Source organism: Microtus ochrogaster, chromosome 19 (assembly GCF_000317375.1).
Source record: "Microtus ochrogaster isolate Prairie Vole_2 chromosome 19, MicOch1.0, whole genome shotgun sequence".
Lineage (NCBI taxonomy): Eukaryota > Metazoa > Chordata > Mammalia > Rodentia > Cricetidae > Microtus > Microtus ochrogaster.
Genome location: NC_022021.1, coordinates 37,964,261 through 37,979,950, shown reverse-complemented (window position 1 = coordinate 37,979,950; position 15,690 = coordinate 37,964,261). Strand labels below are relative to the sequence as shown.

The 15,690-nt window shown below is 35.9% G+C and overlaps 1 protein-coding gene across 1 annotated transcript in view; it reads right to left on the bottom strand.

Moving 5' to 3' along the window:
• Window positions 1-15,690, bottom strand: part of Cdh12 (cadherin 12) — a 783,606-nt gene that overhangs the window by 569,871 nt on the left and 198,045 nt on the right. The window lies entirely within an intron of this gene.

Genomic DNA, 15,690 nt, shown 5'->3' with positions numbered 1-15,690 from the left:
AGAAGAAAGGGAAGGAGAAGTAGTAATAGTAGAAGTAGAGGAAGAAGAAGAAGGAGAAGGAGAAGAAAGAAGAAGAATGCCCTTCTCTATGGCCTTTCATTAGTTCCTGCCACCATGTTCCAAAATTATTTGAGCTCCTGACCCTTCTTTATTCAATGATGGACTATGATGTGGAAATATAAGTGAAATTAACACTTTCCTCTCCGAGTTGTTTTACCACAGAAATATGAACTCAAAAATTTTCCCTTTCTTTCACTAATACGATTTTACAGAAATAGCAGTTGAGATAAAGCTTATCATTCTAAATCAAGGTTTGCGGATTGGAATTATTTTCAGGCATATAAACTGCTGAGCTATGCAGTTGCCACTCATGCAGGAGTCACCAGGAATGTTTGTCCAATTGCAACAACCAAAATTGCTTAGGGGACTGGCAGAGAACTCCTGAAATACAACAAAACCTACATTGAAAAAAACTGTGCCTCAGAATTAATAATCAAATAAAGAATCATGTTTGATTATTTCCTTTCCTAGTTGTAACCATTTTATGTCTCTTTTATCTAATTTCTATAACTAAGACTTTAAACAATAGACAAAATGGTAGTGGAGAGAATATACTCCAATAGAAAGAAAAATATTCCATTCAAAATAAGTTGAAAATTATTTTTTAAATAAATATATATATATATATCCTTTTTATTGATTTCTATTGAGCTCTACATTTTTCTATGCTCCCCTCCCTGCCTCTCAGCCCCCCCCTTCAATCTTTCCCCAAAGTCCCCATGATCTCCCAATTTACTCAGGAAATCTTGACTTTTTCTACTTCCCATGTAGATTAGATCTATGTAAGTCTCTATTAGTGTTCTCATTGTTGTCTATGTATCTTAACGGAGAATCAGAAGATATCTGCAATAAAACCTTCAAGATATTGTAATAGACCATCAAGGAGATACTAGAAAATGGAAAGACATTTCATGCTTCTGAATTGGTAGCATTAATATTATGGCTTCTCTATCCATATTAATTAATAAACTTGATGTAATACCTATCAAAATTTCCATGACATACTTTTAGTTTAGAAAAATCTATACAAGAAAACCAAGAAAACCAAAAGAGAACACATATTATCTAATACTTAAGGATTAAAAAACTCTTATGTATGTATTACAATAAATGATCCCAGACCTGTCCCTGGCTCCTAGCTGGCTTATGGGATTACTTTGGATTCTGGATTACTTTGACCTGCCTTGATGCAGGAAGAGGAGCTAGATGCTGCCTCTCCTTGAGGTTCCATGCCATGCTCTGTTAACGACCATGGGAGGCCTGCCCTTTTCTTAATGGAGATAAAGGAGAAGTGGATGGAGGAGGAGATGGGAGTAACGGGAATGGAACATGAGGAAAAGAGGGATGGGAAACTGTGGCCAGTATGTAAAAGAAAAAAAAATTGTTAAAATTAAGTTAAAAAAAAAAACAATCAATAGTTGATCTCAAATTATGCTATAGAACCATCGTTCTCAATCTGTGTGGGTTGTGACCCCTTTAGAAATTGAATGACTTTTCCACAGATGATAGCCAAGACCACTGGAAAGCACAGATGTTTACATTATGATTGGTAACAGCAGCAAATTTACAATTTTGAATTAGCAACAAAATAATTTTATGACTGGGTTGTCACCACAACATGGGGAAATATATTAAAAGATCACAGCTTTAGGAAGGTTGAAAACCACTGTTAAAGAGCTATAGTGGTAAAGAGAGACCAATAACATATTAGAAAGCCCCAAAATAAATGACAAAGCTCTACTCAATTAATCTTTGAAAAAAAAGAGATAAAAGCATGTAATGTAAAAATATATATAGCCCATTCAACAAATGGTTCTGGCCAAACCGTATTGTTCCTGCAGGAGAATGAAATTTGTTTTATATTTTCCTCCTTGTACAAAATTAATTCAAAATGAATCAAAGATATTAAACTAACACAAGCAAAAATAGAACTTATTGTCGAAAACAGAGGCTACCCTTTGATATATTGGCGTAGGAAAAATCTTTCTGAATAGAACACTAGTAACATAGAAACTGTCCTCATGTATTCACAGATGAAAATCAGGCTCTGCCTTGGAAATAATAATCAGAGCAAACATAGAGACTATAAAATGGGCGAAAATCGTTGCCAGCTATCATACACACCATTGACTAATAGCCAGAAATTACCCCAAATTAAATACCAAGGAAATACAACTGCCAGTCAACAACTGGGCAAATAAACTGAAAAAGCTGTTTTCAAAACAGGAACACAAATGTCAAATAACTATTTTAAGAATTGTTCGATATTCAAGGAGAGGCAAATCAAAACTTCTATGTGTTTCCCTCCCACGCAAGTCAGAATGGCTGTCATCAAAAAGTCTAACTACAAACGCTGGAGATGATCTCAAGAGAAAGGAATCCTTATTTGCTCTTGGAGGGGGTGCATTTTAATGCAGTCACTGTGGAAATCAGTTTGAAGTCATCTCAAACATTAAAAATAGTACTTCCATATGACCAAGCTAGCTATTTCACTCCTGGCACATACCTAGAGAACTCCACAATTAACTATAGAGATATTTACACCCATTTTAATGCTGTTTTATTCAGTAGAGTAGAAAAGAAAGTAAACTGATGTGTCAATCAACAGAGCAATGCATATTTTAATTTTGGTATATTAATATACATAAAACGTATGCTTTATGTTTAATATATGTTATGGAACAGATATATATATATAATTATATAACTTATATACCATAGTAATATGTTTGTATATTACATATAACATATTATTTTATATATAATAAATACAAATATATGCATTGCATATTAAATATCATTGTCTCTAGTATGTATTTTGAATGTACAATACACAAGTGAGGTCACAGAATGTCAGAACATAAAATAAAATTCATATTCTCTCTCATATGTGAATCCAATAATACACAAGTAAACTTAAATATATTTTACGTGTGAGTGCAATATAGCATGTAAGAAAGAGAAAAGAAAGATTGAGTAAAAGAGGATGAGGAAGGACCAGGTGTAGTAATTGGAATGAGTTATCAATAGGATACAAAGCTAAGTCATTTTTCTAGTTCAAACTCTGTCATGGATTTTTCATTTTCGATGGTGTTTAAGTGAATAAAAATATATCCAGCTGTGAAAGTTAGAAATTCAATATGAAGCTTCAAAGCTTCCAAATGTCTATCCTAACTGTATAGAAAAAGTTCGTGAGACATATAGATATTAGATTCTTTTTATTTCTATATCAATTTTGAGTGAGATCATGTACAATAAACTAATAATAAATAATAAGAAAAAGATAAATCAGTCTTTAAAAAATTTCATGTCTCTTATGCTAACCCTTTCTCATTTTGCTGTCCACACTACCCTAGAGCTCTTGTCAATCTCCATTTCTGACATAAAGAATAACAAGGTAATGCCAGAATCTAGCTGCCACTCAGGCTACAATGCCTGTCTGCAGAAGCTCTTCCCGTTTTCACCTGGGACGTAAGTGAGATTTTTGCCTTAGAGTCCCTAGCTAAGAGATTCCCAGGTGCCAGGTTTTCTCATCTAGAGAACTGAGACACAAGTGAGCACAGACCTTTTTTTCCAACCACTTCCTCATCTCCAATCTGACTACAGTTCTGTGCTGTGGAACTGAAAAAAACAGAACAAACTCCATTTTGAGAAAGTGCTCTATTTTAGACAGGACCTAATTAGGGGGTGTAAATGCAGCCCAGCAAAGTCATGAACTTCCCAGGAAACTGTACGGGCCCAGCAAGGTGCCCAAGCAACATCTGCTTGTTTCAGAAATCCTTGTAGGTACCTAATTAACCACTGTTTCAACTGTTTCGTCCAACGAATTCAAAAACTATATACTTTTACTCAAGCCCCAAACACCAAGACTTGTGGTACCCTACTTGCAGTTTTTCCCTTTAAAAAGCTATTACCCCGAGAACTTGGCACCTTTCTCCCCTACCTGCTCCATTGTTGTGTTGGATTGCTGTACGAGTTAGACAACTTGTAATCAATAAGCCCAAATTTGTTTGCATTGGATACTGGTTTGTTGGTGGTCTTGTTTGGGGGTGCAGTGATGTGGGCATAACATTTGGGATCTCATCCTGAATACCCAAGACCCTCAGACTCTGGAACGAGGGGTTTCTGTCCCGCTGTTAAGTCTCGTTATTCATCTTTGTTGGCCCTTTTGTTTTCTGAAGTGAACAGAGTGTGTGATGTGATCCAATAACGGCCGAGGTCACAGGCAAAGTGGTTTAGATTCCCATTCATGTTGTTGAAACCATCAGTGGATGCTCTGAGAGGGCCAGGACCATGAGGTCCCAGAAGACATTCTGAACCATGTGGAGGGAGAAAGTGAGTTCCAGCCCCACCTGCCCATGGAGGGAGATCATGGCTTTGAGTCTCACTTCCCCGTGGAGGAATCTCCCAAAGTCCGTTTGATCAAGGACTCGGAGAGAGCCTCGAGTCTGGATGGATGGTTTTTGAAGTAATTTAGCCATAACTTTTTCTATGTTCTTGTTGGGTAGAACTCTCTTCCTGTGCCTTTGGTCGTTTGTGATGTTTGTGTTTACCTGTATTTGTGTTTCACACCGACTGATGCTATGGCACAGGTTATTTCTTCCACTTTCCCTTAGTCTGCTGTTTGGGCATGAGGACACATGCCTCACAATCTTTCAGTTCTGGTAATGTAGAGCTTGAATGTGGGAGGAAAGGGAGAGACAGGGGATGGATGGCTCTTCAGAAGGCAGTGGGAGTGGAGTGGCTGAAAGAGGCTGGTCACACAAGCTGGAGCCTGGGGCAGAAACTGATGCCTCCACTCCCCACCCCTGCAGATCCTTCCACAAGGCTATAGCCAGCTTGTTAGTTTATAATATAGGGAGGTCTAAGGATATAATCATAAGCTTTGAGGATCTCAAATGATGATTTATAAAGGCCCTGCCTTTATATTTGGGGGGTCACCAAGTTTGAAGCAGGCAGGGACCTGCACACCTGCACTTGGAAAGCAGGGAATTGAAAGCTTGCAGTTGAAATATTGAAGAAATGTGAAACATAGATTCTGAGATCGTGGCCAGAGACATTAACAATTTTTTTTTCAGGAATACTGCAAGCCAAGGACACACTCTGTGCCCACCAGCGCCTCTCCCCCTCTTTTCTTCCCTAAGACAAGTTCCTCTTCACTGTGATGACAATCAAGGTTTCCTCTGCTGCCCCACCAGTACCCTGTTTTAACTCTTCTATGTCCTGGTTCTGCTTGAAATAAAAATGTTAATTTATACCAACCTGTATGCTTTGGGAAGCATTGATTTTAATGTAAAAGTCAGAGATGCATTATGATTGGGGAAACTATGCTTTTGTTTCCACAGGGGGGAAAATGAGTTTTAGTCATTTATATCCAATGTGTTACAAATACTTATTATCATTTTAGGAAATTTGGTACAACTTATTATTAAGGTACATATTTCTGCTTTTGTTTTATATGTTATATCTATGCAATGTTCTGTTGGAAGAAATCACAGAAAAAGACTTTGATGAAAATTTAAATCTCTGAAAAATGAGAAAAAAAAGACAAAAACATTGACGGAGGTTTTTATGTTGTCTGAAAAGCAAGAAAATGCTGGAGACTGAAACAATAAAGGGAACGAAAGAAAAAAGAGAAGTTTATTTTAAAATGCCTGGCTAAACCAGAACAACAAAGACAGAGAGTGTTAGACCTAAAGTTATAAAGTATGTATATACCACGGATTGGTCTCTGTCATTTTTAATAGATTTCGAAGCTACTAGGTCTGTATGTAGGCATAATTAATTTATCCTTCTGGGATCTCTGGTAGGATTGCTGGCTAGGCTAGCTATGACTTTGTCAGCGTGGCAACATTGGACCACAGATCCTTCCACAAGGCTATAGCCAGCTTGTTAACTCATTATATATAGAGGTCTGAAGATATAATCATAAGCTCCAAGGGTCTCAAAAGATGACTCAAAATGTAAGTCTAGGTTCTATAAAAATGATTCAGGTTTCTTTCCCCTTCTATGGGCATAGTTCTGTTTTTACGTAGAAAAATAACTACTGACTGTTTGGTCACAAGCTCATAATTTTAGTTTTCTCCTGGTTACCATCTAAACATAAACTCAAGGACATTTCTCATCAGGCCACAAACATCTCTGTCCAATCCATACCTGACTCTTTGAACAGAAAAAGAATATACTTGCTTCTAGCCCAAATCTATAGTTTTTGCTAGGACACAAAGATGCAAGTCTACTCCTGCTGTTTTAAAGATACCTGTTAATCTTCTTTTACTGTGATTTGGATTTCAATCTTGGCCTAAAAGTTGCAAATGTATTATTTCCTTTAAGTACATACATTTTAACTTCTGTGTGAACTTGTCTTAACAGATTTTCACGTGACTGGCAGACACATTCAAGAATCAGATGCAGACTACAACCTGCCCTGAAGGACTGCAAGACCTGGAATAGTTGAAAGCTGATGTGGACCAGTCCTGCTGATGCAAAAGTTCCCTGACTCTTCAACAGAGTCTCCAAACCAGCTGTTTCTGATAAACACTCCGTTGGTTAAATTTCCTCTTTTATTTTGACTAGGACGTCAGTCTTCTGAAGCAGTTACAGAAAAGATTATGCTGTACTGTGATCCCTGGTTGACAGGCCATCTCAAAAGAAAGCTTCCTTACATGGTGTGTGTGGGGGGGAAGGCTATGTACAGCACTGGATAAAGAATGATGTTTCTATGTTGACTATTCAGGGCTAATCAAAGAATCTATGGCCACAGTGAAGAAAAGACTAGCAAAGTGCAAAAGAGAACAAGAGGCAAGCCAAGGATGGTTTAAAAGCTCCCCCTGGCTTACTACCTTAATCTCCACCATAATGGGCCCCCTCCTCATACTAATTTTAGATTGTTTTCAGCTAATAGTCACCAAATATCAACTGGTAGCCCTGATATAATTGGGTAATTTAAAACAAGACTGAGACCAATGATTGAACTCTCATAGGAACAAGAAGGATGGAGGAAAAAAGGAGCAGAATAAACTCCATTTTGAGAAAAAGGTCCATTTTAGACACACTTAACTAGAGGGGTGAATGCAGCCCAGCAAAGTCATAAACATTTCCAAGAAACTCTGCCTTCCCTGGTCCAAGTGATCACTGGGGTTTTCAAACAACATCAGTTTGCTTCAAAAGTTCTTGTAGGTACCTGATTAACCACTGTTTTGACTGTTTTGAAATTTCCCTATGCCCAAACCAAAGAATTCAAAAGTTGTATACTTTCACCCTCTCCCAAAACACCAAGGCTTGTGCTACCCTGCTTGCAGATTTTCCCTTTAAAAGCCCATTACCCTGAGAACTTGGGGCCTTTCTCCCCCACCTGCTGTGTTGGTGTGTTGGGTTGCTGTCCCAGTTAGCTATCTTGTAATCAGTAAACCCGAATGTATTTGCATTGGATACTGGCTCTGTGGTGGTCATGTTTGGAGGACCTGTGACATGGGCAAAACAAAACAACCCCAATATTAGGAAGGTATGACACAAAACTCTCATTTCTGCCACATGAGCCTATATTTTCTCTCTTCAGAGTTCTTTCCATGTTGTCTGTCCCAACAGTGGGCCCTGAACTCTCTTAAAATTCTCTCCCATGTCTTTTGTATCTGTTTGTGTCTTGACAGCATAATGACATTTTAAATAAACCCTGTCCCAGTCACAAATCCTGGTGTCCAACTGGACCCCTTTTGGTGACATTTTAGGAAACTTCTGATGGTTACAGTAGGAGGCAGTGCAAGGATGCTATGTCTGTCCATCATTTCCAAAGCTTATGCCATGGTCCCTAAAGTTATTTGCCTTGATAGAAGAAATAGAAGGGTTCTAGAAAAGAGGTGAGCTCCAGGGCTTAAAGACACTAAGTCCCTTGGACATAGAGATGCCACACCCAGGCTAGAAATCAGCACTCTGGGATGAGTGTCAGCTATGCAGATTCCAGTACACGAAGAGTACTGTCAGTTGAGACCACCAACTTGGCATTCTCAGTTTGCCCATGACTTCTTAGACTTCTGACATGGAAATACTGGGCATCCTATAAACCACATCTACTGAAGGGATAAATAAGTGAAGTGTATGCACTTACAATACACAAGCCCCACAAGCTGTAAGAGGAAACAAATCAGGTAGTAAGTGAAAAATGATGCTTCTGACCGCATTCTCAGAGATATTAAAATTCCAGATCAAAACACCATTCTCTGAAGTTTTCAATAGCTTTCTGGGTCTAGGTACTACCATATGAATATGGAGGGAAAGGCACATTGGTTTGTACAGCATGGCTACTTTGCACAGAATGCCTTGCTCTTTATAGTTACGGAGTTCAGAGCCACTGGCTTTGCCAGGAATGACTGTCAGAGGGAATGGGCTAATCGGTTCCCACCGCCAGCCCATTACCACAATCAAGGACTACTGAGAACTCAAGAACAATGGCAATGGGTTTTTGATCCTACTGCACGTACTGGCTTTGGGGGAGCCTAGGCAGTTTGGATGTTCACCTTACTAGACCTGAATGGAGGTGGGCGGTCCTTGGACTTCCCACAGGTCAGGGAACCCTGATTGCTATTCAAGCTAATGAGGGAGAGGGACTTGATCGGGGGAGGGGGAGGGAAATGGGAGGCGGTGGCGGGGAGGAGGCAGAAATCCTTAATAAATAAAAAATAAATAAAAGAAAAAAAAAGAATTTCAGAGAATCACAAATGACAACCTTAGTAGTGTGGATATCATCGTCACCTTTGTTTTCACTGTCAACTGTATTGACTTCCTTTCTCTTTCAAAGAGGCTGTAGCCAGCAATAACTGGTACTGATTATTCTGCTGTCTCAATGGGTAGGTGTGTTGTGTGTTCTTGAGCTGTATGTGTAGTAATCTTTTGCTTTTACCTAAAGAAATAAATATTTTAATTATCTTTCATCAAAAATGGAAAACATCAATAAGTATGATGTGTGGACTTGACTTTTCCCCCTGTCTTCTGAATAAAAATATGACTTTGCTATAAATTTATTTTGAACGGTAAATGAAAACTGGTTAATATTTCCTAAAATTCCTCAACTAAAGAAAAGAGCAGTGAGAAAGGTAAATATGCTTATTTTCATATTCTTATCTAGATTACTATGGAAACACAACTGTTGCTCCCTAAATGGTGGAGTTTTTATTTCACACCATAGAAAACACAGAGTTAAAAAACAGATCAAATTAGATCAGATGGCATCACTGCTTGTCCATTGAGGGCATATTCCATATTCTAAGAGCACTAAAGGATATTTGAAACTGTGGACTCTGTCAAATATTTTTTATTATTATAATTACTCAAAAAGAAAGTAAATTGCATGTTGAGTTTCTTCAATGCCCATTATCTTCTCTTAAGTAGAATAGTTCTGCCAGGAGCAGAGATGTCTAATGGTCATAAAAAAAAAAAGGCTATGTTATTAAAACATCTTAAATGTCACATTCTGTAGATCTCTGAAGTTTTTGAAGACAACCTGTCTATCTAAAATATATCTATTTTTGACCTGTAAAACATACCTAAGTGACTAAAAGTTAGTTTATAAAAGGTGACTAATTACTACCCTGCATTTCCTTATTTTCCTAAACAGTTGGTAACTTTCAAGGACTAAAAATTTGCATTATATTGTTAATTGTACTATATAATAGAAATATATGTACAGTATTTTCTAACAAAACTAATCTCTAGTTTGTATCAATATATTGAATTTGAATACAATATACAAAAATCAAATCAAATGTAAAAAATTTTAAATAGGTAGTTGCTTTCTAAAAGTAGATTCAATCATCTACCTTTTTATCATATCATATTTATATCTTTCCTGTTTTCTTTTCTAAGATTCAATAATCTTCACTTTTATCCTACTAATAAACATATTTCAGCCCACACATTTAACATGTCTGGAAGTATAAATGCATATAAAACACTTAAATTATTATTTTTTTTGTTCTATTCTTACTCTTTCCTGTCTCATCTGATCAGTTCGGTTTTGCTTGAGATGCAGCTCGTGGAATTCCTAGGAAATATCAGTCCCCAAGGACAAGTACATGTTAACACTTCTCTCTGACTCCTTAAAGGTTTTTTATCTTATATGTAATACACATTTTTCCACAAACAGATCCGTTCATGCATATAGTTTTTGCTAATATATGTCATGTATATAGTATATTACATGTATAATATACATAGTATATCGGATATTGCATACATTTTATAAAAATGTATTGTATAAATTTTCACATTACATATCATATAATCATATACAATACATATACACAGGTATAAACACATGTGTATATATATACATGTGATTATGTGTATTGTATGCATGTATGTATGTTTATATACATATGCATATATATGACTAAATACAACCTGCTGAGTTCACAGATAGAATTTTGTATGTATATGTCTTCAGAGTGACCTCTTGGAATTGGTTTACTAATTATAGGGCTCATGCACGTAAATGACTACTTAATTCTTTCTCAGTCTACCTTAGCAGCCTGAAGCTCCTTTTCTACAGAAGAGGTTCCATGAGAGTTCTACTACCCTGCCTCTTTTGACTTGTACTGATACCTATCTTACAATGATGCTAAGCAATGTAGAATTAGATGATGCTCTTAAACAGTGATTCCTGTTGTTTACAACTGATAAATGATAAAAGGAAAGAGAATGAAGCAATGCTAATTAGTTGTATATGTATGGTTACATTACAACAACTTATTCCAAAATATGCTCTTTAACTCTCTTGCCATTGCAACTCCATTAGCTTGTTTCCCTACTAGTAAAGAACTGCTACATCAGTACAAAGATTAATATACTGTGCATCATAAGGAGGTTTCAGAGTATCTGTCTTAGTGTGAGAAGTGCATATAAGTACCATGCAATGTATCATAAAGTAGCCCTCTTCTTTCCATTGTAGGGAATGCATATTTCCTATGAGAAGAATGATTCCAGGTGACAACTATTTATTTCCAAACCGAAGTTTACTAAGTATAAAATATATTCTGGCACTATGTTTTTAAAAGAATATCAGTCTACACTTATGCAACTGCATAAAATATACTCATGCCATACACCTACCCACATGATTTAGTGATGGGTTCCTATGAGATCCTTCAGCTTCCTTTGAGGTGGATGGTATACAGTTAGGGAGGACAGATTCCTAACCCTGAATTTATTAGGTCATTATGCTGAGACACTTACAGCAATGTAGTTCAAAGGACTTAAAGATGCAATCTCCGGTGCTGGCTCAATACCCATCAAGCTGGGGGACAATTTACCTGTAAAGGATGCGTTTGAGCTGTCCTGAAAACGTGGAGAAAAGCCACTACAGCAGTTGCATTTAAATCAGCTAGAACTATCTTTAGATTCAACAGCAGCAAGTCTTTCTTGTGTCACTTTGAGGCATGAAATTGTTTAAAATTGTGTGACAAGAATTAATATACCAACAGACATGTAGGGCAAAGTAGACAGATAAAAACGGCCATTGCTCATTGATTCAGGATATACTTGAGAAGCAAGATTAGTGAGGTCACAACAAATTCTGCACATGGACTTAAATATGGGTATGAGAATCTTTGGATGACAATCTCAGATTGTAACAGTTCTCAATTTGTGCATTTAAAATGAATGGAAAATGGATAAATTAAAGAAAATCATATTTATTTCACTTTCCTCATTTTCTTGGCATATTTGTGCCTTCATATAACTGTTAAACCAACAGGTAAAATTTTAAGAGAAATATTTATTAGTGAACAGCTTTAGCAAAAATATTATTATATTTAAGTAATTTTTGAGTCAAATCACTATATCATTAAAATATTGTCTAGATTATCATGTGAGGAAAATACTAATTTATTGCATTGCCTACTATGGATTTGTCAATTGTTCTAAAACACATGATGTAGAAACAATCATAATTACTGCTATAAAACCAATACCAACTTAAAAACTGTATATTTCTGAAAACTCTGTGGTATGCTCAAAGCAGTTTATTGCTGAAAAATGTTGATTGAACAAAACAATCAATAAGTTCTTATCTGTGAAGTAAATCTTATTTAGAAAATGGTGAAAAATGTCTTAGCTGCAACTGTGCGATATCAATCATATAGATGGAAATAAACATTGTTCTTTAAGAAGCTATGTACTAATCTCCTCTATAAAATATCAGGACTATCAATTACATATTTTTGTTAGCTAGCTATATATGGTTTTCAAAAAGGTTTATTTATTTTATTTTCGATGTATGAGTCTTTGCCTGCATATGTGTCTGGGTAACATGTATATGGCTGGTGCCCATGGCAGTGAGACAAATGATGGTTATGTGGTAGCATGTGGGAAAATATCTACTTCACTGTACTGAATATTGTTTATATAAAACAATAGACTTGTTATGCACTTATGTAGATGCATCGTCATGGGAATAATGACATATATGAGCACACTGAGCATACTGTTCTGAGAAATGAGAAAAGTAGATTCTCAATGACTGGCAGATGACTTGGCATAATGAGTGTATAAAGTCACATGTTATGTGTCATTCAGTTTACATATTGTATTACAAAATGATTTTTCTATGAATTTTATCAGTTAATATATAGCTTCTAAACCCTTCCATTTCCTAGTCAGATAATGTTAGTAAATAGCAGGTGTCCTTTCTACTTTTATTGATTTCTTAATTTGAGGTGAAATAAAAGCATGAGAAATATTTCTGCTTATCTGGGTATAAAAATATATAAGTGATATTTTGTAATAATCTATCAATACATCAAATTGTCTTCTATATTCTTTATAATGGGATAATTTGCACCATAACTGGTTTATTGTTTAAACAGGCAGGTTGTCTGAATGCATTAAAAGAATTTAAAGAAGCGGGGCGGTGGTGTTGCACGCCTTTAATCCCAGCACTCGGGAGGCAGAGGCAGGCGGATCTCTGTGAGTTCGAGACCAGCCTGGTCTACAGAGCTAGTTCCAGGACAGGCTCCAAAGCTACAGAGAAACCCTGCCTCGAAAAAACCAAAAAAAAAAAAAAGCATTTAAAGAAGCAAAATTTCCATGAACGATACCCAGAAAGAACAGAATGACCAATCTGGATGAAATACTGATTGAAATCCAGTCTTCTGAGCACCACAGATTCTGTTCTGCAAGCCTTTCCTTCAACTCTTTGTGAACCTTGATTAGGGCAGGATTAACAGGACAATACCTAGATGTGAGGTTTAAAAATAGTTTAGTTTGATTATTCTGCCCACTAATCTGCATAATTTAGTTGACCTTAAGTTTGAACTTCCTTTGAACCTATCTCATGAAAAATCACATTACCTATGTTAACTATAAGTTATCAAAAAAAAAATCTCCAATGACGCCGTTTACAAGTTTTCTTTAATCTTACAATAGTAACTTTCATCACTTCAAGTATATATAAAATATATCAGTTAATAGATTTAATAAAGCATGTGCAGACAGACATGCAAGTTAGCTAACACAAATGAGGCAGCTTACTTGTACCTGTCTGCTGGCACTTCCCTTCATATCATGAGCAAAGCAGTGACTGCATGTGAGTCAAAGGCAAAGTACGGATTTCAGATGTGCCCTCTATGACTGGAGCAACTAGCTACTTCCTGTCCAGCGTGTATAATCTAGATCTCCATCACATTCGTTTCTATCTGGAAATACACTAAACTGCATAAGCTCTGCAATGTTTAAATTAAACACATGAGAATTTAAAAGCAATAACTTAGTTTTCTTCATAGGTGAAAGAAAATTTTATGGCTGCAAACTGTTGCCTTTACATCATTTTAGCTTCCTCAAGACATCATGCTGTTTATGTGTGTCCCTGTATTACATCTGACCATATTTTATGCAGGGCTAACACTGAGAGGTAAGCAGGGTCAGTACTTACCAGACTTCTAGTTTCTCTATTGGCAACCATGTGTGTGTGTGTGTGTGTGTGTGTGTGTGTGTATTTAAACTTTTATTGGTTCTTTTTGTATTTCACATCACGTACACACACATTCCAATAATTGTTATTTTATCATGATGGCATCTTTTGCAGCAACTTCAATATTCATTTCAACCATATTTTCAAAATATTGCCTCTAGAATTGCTTTTCAAAACTAAGACTGAGAAAAAATTGGAATATCAGGGACTTTATCATTCACTACTGGTTGGAATGAACAAGGTACATCTCCTATAGAACACAATTTATCACTTTGCTAAGAATTTCAAAATTCCCTATCATGTTTTTCAGAAATCATTGCCTTCATTTTTAACAAAATATTAAAAAACCTCATGCCCAAACAGAGAGATACATAGATATTTATAGCAGTATTATATATAGTTTCCAAATTATGTAAAAGACCCATATGTCCTACAGTAGGGGAGAAGGTAAGTGGAGTAGAGTTTGGTATATTTAGAAAAAAAAACATTATTCAGATATAAAGCAGAAATGAACTATGAAGCATTGAATGGCATAAAGCAAACTTAAATGCATATTGCAAGGAGAAAGAAGCCAATTTGAGGAATTTATGCAATCTGATTCTATCTATGGAGTATCATGAGATTGGAAAAATTGTTGAGATATTTCAAAGATCAGTGGAATACATGAATTAGAAGATACATAAAATAATGTATGAATGTGAATACTCCTGTAATGCTGGATATCTTTCAGTCAGGTTTCCATTGCCATAGAATGTCTAATGCATTGAGTGAACCCTAATGTAACTAATGGACTTCAAGAGAGACTATATCAATAACAGTGCATGAACTGTTACAATTATTCTACTTGCTGTAGAAATAGCAATCAGTGTTAGTGTCCTTCTTTTACCTGAATTGGCCTTATAGTTAAGCCATGGTAGCACACATGCACAAAACAAACAACAACAACAACAAAAACCAAACAAACAAGAAAGCCATACCACTGCAGTAAGAAGTACTGACAATGGATGAAATCAAAACTTGAGGAACTAGTCAGAATTTATGGTGTATTAGCAAAGATGTGACAAATCTTTGCACAGTTGCTCCTTGTTCTTAGGAAGCTGAAGCCATTCTAACAAGGAAAACCTATCTCAGTAATGAGAAAATATTAACGATATACACTCAATGAATTAAGTTTACATAAAGATGATAACTGAATGAAGGTTGCTTCAATGTCTAAAGCTACTAGACAGTAGACATCTCAATAAATGCAGCACACCATATCTAAACACATTTTTTTTTGTAAGAAAACATGGCTTACTACTGCAGAATATTTAACTGTGTGATGATGTTGGCTAGCCTAGAGTGAGTTATCACTGCAGGCTCCATTTAATTGATGTAGATATTTCCTTGTTTATTTTATGTGCCTTTACTGTGACATGAGCCATATACCATAGCAAAGAAATTAAAACAGATCAAACAAGAACTCTTAAAAATCTATTTATATAGACCTAATTATTGTGATCTAGCTATTACTCCTTAAGTATGCTTAATTATGCAATTGAAACCTGTTATTAAATTAAAGCAAAAGAGTTTTTTCCCCAGGTTAGGATATATTTTATTCATTTTTATCTTAAATAAATCTCATATTGGTAATGTGTTGTATAGTCTAGCACAGTTATGCTGAAAAAAAA